The 7,098-nt window shown below is 40.2% G+C and overlaps 1 long non-coding RNA gene across 1 annotated transcript in view; it reads left to right on the forward strand.

Annotated features, from left to right (window-relative positions):
* The window catches only part of LOC145720858 (uncharacterized), a 28,128-nt gene extending 21,394 nt beyond the window's left edge, over positions 1 to 6,734 (forward strand). Inside the window, exon 2 of the long non-coding RNA XR_014144080.1 lies at positions 2,567 to 6,734. This is a non-coding gene — a long non-coding RNA (uncharacterized LOC145720858). The remainder of the gene's footprint in view (positions 1 to 2,566) is intronic.
* The last annotated feature ends 364 nt before the right edge of the window (positions 6,735 to 7,098 follow it).

The following is a 7,098-nucleotide window of genomic DNA, read 5'->3' on the forward strand; positions in this document are numbered from 1 at the left end:
AATACATTATATGTTAATTAAAAAAAAAAAAGAGGGCGCCTGGGTGGCTCAGTTGGTTGGGCAACTGCCTTCGGCTCAGGTCATGGTCCCAGAGTCCCGGGATCGAGTCCCACATTGGGCTCCCGGCTCAGCGGGGAGCCTGCTTCTCCCTCTGACCCTCTCCCCTCTCGTGCTGTTTCTCTCTCTCTCTCAAATAAATAAATAAATAAAATCTTTAAGAAAAAAAAAAGAAAGAAAGAAATTCCAATTTAAAAAAAATGCCAGAGGCATCACACTTCCTGATTTCAAAGTCTATTACAAAGCTATTGTAATTGAAACAGTGTGGTACTAATATAAAGACAAATATATAGATCAATGGAATAGAATAGAGTGCCCAGAAATAAACCACATATATGGTAAATGATTTTTGACAAGAATTTGAAGACCATTCAATGAGGAAAGGACAGTCTTTTCAACAAAAAGTGTTGGGAAAACTGGATATTCACACATAAAGTTACCCTTACCTTACACCATATACAAAAATTGACTCAAAATGGATCTAAGATCTAAACATAAAGGCTAAAACTAGAAACCTCTTAGAAGAAAACACAAGGGGAAAGCTTCATGACATTGGATGTGGCAGTGATTTCTTGGATATGACATCAAAAGCACAAGCAACAAAAGAAAAAATAGGTAAATTGGACTATATCAAAATTTAAAACTTTAAAAAATAATTTAAAACTTTTGTGCATCAAAAGACACTATTAACAGAGTAAAAAGGCAACCATGGAACTGGAGAAAGTAATTGCGAATCATATATCTGATAAGAGGTTAATAAATTATATATATACATATATGTACATACATATATACTTATACAATATATATAATCTCCTAAATCCCAACAATGAAAAAACAACCAAATTAAAAAATGGGCAAACTGAGTTGAATGGTCATTTCTCCAAGGAAGATATACAAATGGCCATTAAGCACATGAAAAGATGCTCAACATCTCTAATCAGTAGGGAAATGCAAATCAAAACCACAGGGAGATACCAGTCCGCATCCATTAGGATGGCTATTACTAAAACAAACAGGCAAATGAACAAGTATTGTGAGGATGTGGAGAAGTGAGAAATTCTGCTGCTGGTGGAAATATGGAAAAGAGTATGGCAGTTCCCCAACAAATTAAAAATAGAATTACTATATGATCCAGAAATGCCACTTTTGGGTATACCCAAAAGAACTGAAAGCAGAAACTCAGATATTTGTATACCCACGTTCACAGCAGCGTTACCCACACAGCCAGAAGATGGAAACAACACAAATGTCCATTGACAGCAAAATGGATAAGCCAAATGTGGTGTATTCATACAACAGAATATTATTCAGCCTTTAAAATTTTTATTTAATTATTTATTTTAGAGAGAGAAAGAGAGCAAGCAGGGAGAGTAGGGAGGAGGAGAAGGGGAGGGGCAGAGGGAAAGAATCTCAAGGAGGCTCCCTACTAAGCAGGGAGCCTGGAGAGAGGCTCAATCTTAGGGCCCTGAGATCATGACCTTAACCGACTGAGCCACCCAGGTGCCCCCAGAATATAATTCAGCTTTTAAAAGGAAGGAAATTCTGACACAGGCTATACCATGATGAGCCTTGAGGATATTATGCTGGGTGAAGTAAGCCAGTCACCAAAAAAAAAAAACAAAAACAAAAACAAAAAACCCCCACAAATACTGTACGATTCTACTTATGTGAAGTACCTAGAGTAGTCAATAATCAAAATCACAGGCAGAAAGTATAATGATGGTTGCCAGGAGCTGGGGAGTATCTAATGGGTACAGTCTCAGTGTGGGAAGATGAAAACAATTCTGGAGTTGGGTAGTGGGAACAGTTTCACAACAATGTAGGTATACTTCATGCTCCTAAACTACTGTACACTTAAAAATGGATAAAATGCTAAGTTTTGTGTTATTTGAATTTTATCACCAAAAAAAAAAAAAACAAAACCCACATGTGAACACAGAAAAGCAAGGAGGTTACTCATAGCTATACACAATATCTCCCTGTTCCTACCAAGTATAATACTCTGGAGTAGTAAATGGGAGAATACAAGATGTAGTTCAATTTGTGCTTGAGGCAGTATAGAAAGAGGGATGGATTTCAGCAAGACAAAATCAAAGGCAGGGAGACTGGTTAGGCTGTGATAGCAAAAAGCCAAAAGATGAGATAAGCTTAGAGTAGGGCAGTGCTAGTTCACTGCTAGAAAGAACATACACATTAGAAATATATTTAGGACCTAAAGTGAGCAAGATTTGGCGAGTGACCAATGGTGAGGATGGAAGAAATGAACCCAGGTACCCAGCTGTAGAAGTCTAGTGAATAGTGCACCATTACTTGAGACTAGATACATTGGAGATGCACAGAGAGACAGAAAACATAAATTGGAAATTTTAAGTAATTTAATCAAAATTTAAAATCATTCAATTAAAAAGTTAATAGTTGGGAATGTGATTGTGGTGGTTTGTTAATGTGTTGATTTGGTTAAAATGACTATTTCCCAGAACCCTCCTCTTCGTATGTTTCTGGTTAGGGTGGACCAAAGAGACATTTTATGTGAGCTTTGGAAAGCAGAAGGGAAGAAGCAGCCATGTTTTCACGCGCGTAAGATTGGTGCAGAAGCAGGAGGCATGGATGGACCTCATGCTCAATGTCAGTGATCTACCGGCTCATCTCCTTGGTGTGGGGCCGCAGCCAGTCCTGCAGCTGCTCCACGTCCTCCTGGGTCTTCCTTCACCTTTTCCGATTCCTGGGACAAGTGAGTATTTAGCTCCATAGCAAAGTAGGTCAGCTCCTCCTGTAGAAGCTGGAGGTGATGAGAAACTGATGCAGGCTCCAGTCCATCTTCATGGGCCTCCAGCTCAAGGCTCTGGGTTCCAGCCCATTCCTGCTCTTCCTCCCCCACTTTACTTCCTCCTTCTCTTCCTGACTTTCCGCCCTGCAAACTTCGTGCTCTGCACCAGGCACAGAGAACATGACCTCACAGAGACCATGTAACCACATCTCACAGTGGTGTGAGGTCTAATCTCAAGGGGTTTTGCTTCTCGGATTGAAAATTCTCTGATAGAGAATTTAGTGCTGGATAGGATTCCAGCGTCTAGGGCCCGAAGGATGAACTCTCTGAATAGGTTCTGGGTTATCTGGAATTCATTCTCCGATTTTGTTAGATTTAAAGGTAGTACTAATGACCCCGGTTTCCAGTGGTAAAGAGGACACTAGAACTATGTGGCATGAAGTGACAAAAACAGTTACACAAATTGTCATACCTTGCCACCTTTAATCAAATGCCTATAGAACAGAGTTGGCAAACTTTTTCTGAAAAGGGACCAATAGTAAATATTTTAGGCTTTGTGAGCCACAGCCACTCAACTCTGTGGTTGTAGCTCAAAAGCAGCCATTAGACAGTAAGTATATGAATGGGCGTGGCTGTGTTCTGATCAAACTTTATTTACAAAAACAGAGAGCAAGCCAGATTTGGTCTGGGAGGCTTAGTTTGCCAACTTCTGCCATAAAAGGTAAAGCTTTGGGTGAACAAGTGTCTGCTGCAATAGGATATTTTAGTGACAATACGAGCTATAATAGGATTGATTGGTTGCTTCTAAGTGTGCTGAAGAACCTAGAGAAGGAAATGTTGAGCTCAGAGCTTTCCATTCTTACTCTTAGCTCAAGGTCCATATACGGGATCTGAAATCGTCTATGAGCACCCTAACAGAATCCTGACTGGTACAGTGATGAGAGAACTGAAATCAGTAGATAAGTTGCAGGGAAACTGAAAAAGGAGGGATAAATGTGTAGGCAAGGCAATTTGGGACATGCCAAGTTTGGGGTGCCTATGGGATCTCCAAGTAGTGATGCTTAGCGGGCATCCACACGTACATGATGGTTATAATCACGTAAAGAAATGAGATAACCAGGAGGGGGAAACAGAGAGAAAAGCAATGAACTAAGGCAGAACCCTGAGGGACCCAACCTCAAGGGACGGGCAGGGGAAGAGGGACCCTTAAAAGAGTCTGAGAATCTAAGACCCCTAGAAGAGAGGAGCCTCACAGAAGCAAGCTATAGAAATGGAGAGTCTCAAGAAGCTGTGAGGGACAGCAATAAAACTGGGTCTGGTTGAGATTGAGAAATTCGGTGAGTCAAGATTGAAAGAGAGAGGAAAATGGCTCCTGCCTTTACAAGAAACAACTGGAGAGGAGAAACAAGAGGAGAATTTTAATGTAAGAGGTTTATGTTCCCGCTAGCATTCCCTTCTTTACATAGCCGTTGAACTGGGGGATGATGCACAGAAGTCAGATAAAGGAGAAGTGGCTGTGTGGCTCCCTTCCACATGGACAGAAGGACTGCGTGAATGGGAGGCGGGAGCTGCAGGAAGCTGCCTGGCGGCCTCCATTCTTTTGATGAAGTAGCAGGCGCCATTCGAGAGAGGAAGTGGAGGGCTATGTAGAGAGTTTGAAGAGAGAAGTGAAGTTTTGGAACAGTCACCTAAGGGTGGGGAAATCTGATTTACAGCAGTGCAGACATCATACCACACAGCCACACATATGCCCTTGGTCTTCAACGTAGGCAGTGAAAGGAGCATTTCTCTTACGCACGTACTTACAATACCAGACGTGTTTGTCCTAGACCAGACCAGTTCTTAGACTTGCAATTTGTAATGTGTATTTCTTTTGGTAACCATGGAAGATGAAAAAATAAAATAAAAAATTTTCTGGTTTTTAGCAGCTCCAAGAGCATCCTTTTAAATTCTTAATTCTCTAGGGAAATTCTCTGACCACTCATACAGATGAGCTAACCAGACCTGCATAAATACAACAGTATTGACCCCCACAATATCTTACCAAAGTATTACTTGCAGATTTCTGTTTATTTCACCATGAAACTTCTTGGGATTTGTTCTTGGAGAACTGCAACCAGCCTTCTGAAATGCCAGGTGAGTTACTGTGTAGCTGTATGTCTACGCCTTCACAAACTCAGTTTTCTCCTGATAAAAGAAAACATAAAAACCAGAATTTGGAATGCAATGGGAAACTGAAATCAAAAGTCTGTTGGTAGGTTCCCCCACAAGGTTATAATATCTAGAACGGTTCTAAAGAAATTTTGCTAACCATACGCATAGCAGAGGTATAAGTTCTTTGGTAACCCAACCGTTAAGTGCAGTTTTTAATGAGTATTTTTTACTGATGAACAAGAAAGAAAGAGAGAGAGGGAAGAGAGGGAAGAGAAGAGAAGAGAAGAGAAGAAAAGAGAAGAGAAGAGAAGAGGAGAGGAGAGGAGAGGAGAGAAGAGAAGAAAAAGAGAGAAAGAAAGAAAGAAACTAAGTTCTGTGTGAACTCAGGTGTACATACATTATTTGGGGAAGGGGGAGGGGCAGAGGGAGAGAGAGAGAGAGAATCTTAAGCAGGCTCCACATTTAGCACAGAGCCCAACTTGGGGCTCGATCTCACAACCCTGAGATCATGACCTGAGCCGGAATTAGGAGTTGGACGTTTAACCGACTGAGCCACCCAGGCACCCCTGTACCAGTTTTAAAGTGTACAATGTAGTAACTTTCTGTATATCCACCATGTTGTACAACCATCACCACTATCTAATTCCAGAACATTTCCATCTACCTAAAAAGAAACCCCATACTTCTCAATTCCCTCCTCCCCCCAATCCCTAGCAACTATTAATCTACATTCTGATTCTATGGATTTGACTATTTCTATAAATGGAAGAATAGAATATGTGAACTTTTGTATCTGAATTCTTTCACTTAATGTTTTTAAGATTCATCCATATTATAGCATGTATCAGTACTTCCTTTTTATGGCTGAATAATATTCCATTATATGGCTATATCACGTTTGGTTATTCACACTGTTTACAACCATCTTCACTATCCATCTCCAGAATTATTTTCATCTTCTAAAACTGAAACTCATAACCACTGAACAATAACTCCTTTCCTCTCTCTGAACAGCCCTGGCAACCACTATGCTACTTTCTGTGTCCATGAATTTGACTATTCTAGGTACCTCGTGTAAGTGGAATCATAGAGATTAGTCCTTCTGTGACCAGCTTATTTCATTCAGCACAATGTCCCAAAAGTTCATCCATGTTGTAAGTTGTGTTGGAATTCCCTTCCTATATACCTCATCTTTTTTATCCATCCGGTGATGGACACCTGAGTTGCTTTGGGTTCTTGTAAATAGTGCTGTTGTGAACATGGGTGTACAAATGTCTGTTTTGAGTTCCTACTTTCAGTTCTTTGGGGTATATATCCAGAAGTGAAGTTGCTGGATCCTATGGTAAGTCTGTTTTTAATTTTTAAAGAGCCACTATACTGTTTTCCATAGCCTGTACCATTTTACATCCCCACCAATGGTGCCCAAGTGTTTCAACGTCTCCACATCCTCACCAACACTTGTTATTTTGTGTTGTTCTCCTGGGTTTTGGCTTTCTTTTTGGTACTCGCCATGCTAGTGGGTTTGAAGTGGAATAATGCCATCTTAACAGTAATCTATCCCTAAGTATTTCATTCTTTTTGATGGTATTGTAAATGGAATTTTTTTTTAATTTCAGTTTTGGATTGCTCATTGCTAGTGTACAGAAATACAACTGATTTTTATATATTGATCTTGTATCATTCAACTTTGCTGAACTGAACTGTTCTACATGTGTGTCTATGTGTATCCCATTAATAAAAGTACCTGTTGTTATGAGGATTAAATGCGTTAACACTTGTCAAGGGATAAGTACTGGGCCTGGCACATAATAAACACTAAAAAACTGTTAGACACTAAATATTTATTAGACAGTAAATATTTATTAAAGGCCTATTACACACTTATCTGTAGGACTTGTACAGTGAACAAGACTGACAAAGGTGTCTTGGTCAATGTGGACTGCTTTAACAAATTACCACAGACTGGGTGGCTTAAATAACAAACATTTATCTCTCACAGTTCTGAAGGCTGGGAAGCCCAAGATCAAGGTGCCAGCAGATCCAGTGTCTTTTGAGGGCTATCTTCTTGCTTTGCACATGGCCTCCTTCTGTATCCTCACATGGCAGAGAGAGATCAT

This window comes from Leptonychotes weddellii, chromosome 4, assembly GCF_054177405.1.
Source record: "Leptonychotes weddellii isolate Sample4059 chromosome 4, ASM5417740v2, whole genome shotgun sequence".
In the NCBI taxonomy this organism is placed as follows: domain Eukaryota; kingdom Metazoa; phylum Chordata; class Mammalia; order Carnivora; family Phocidae; genus Leptonychotes; species Leptonychotes weddellii.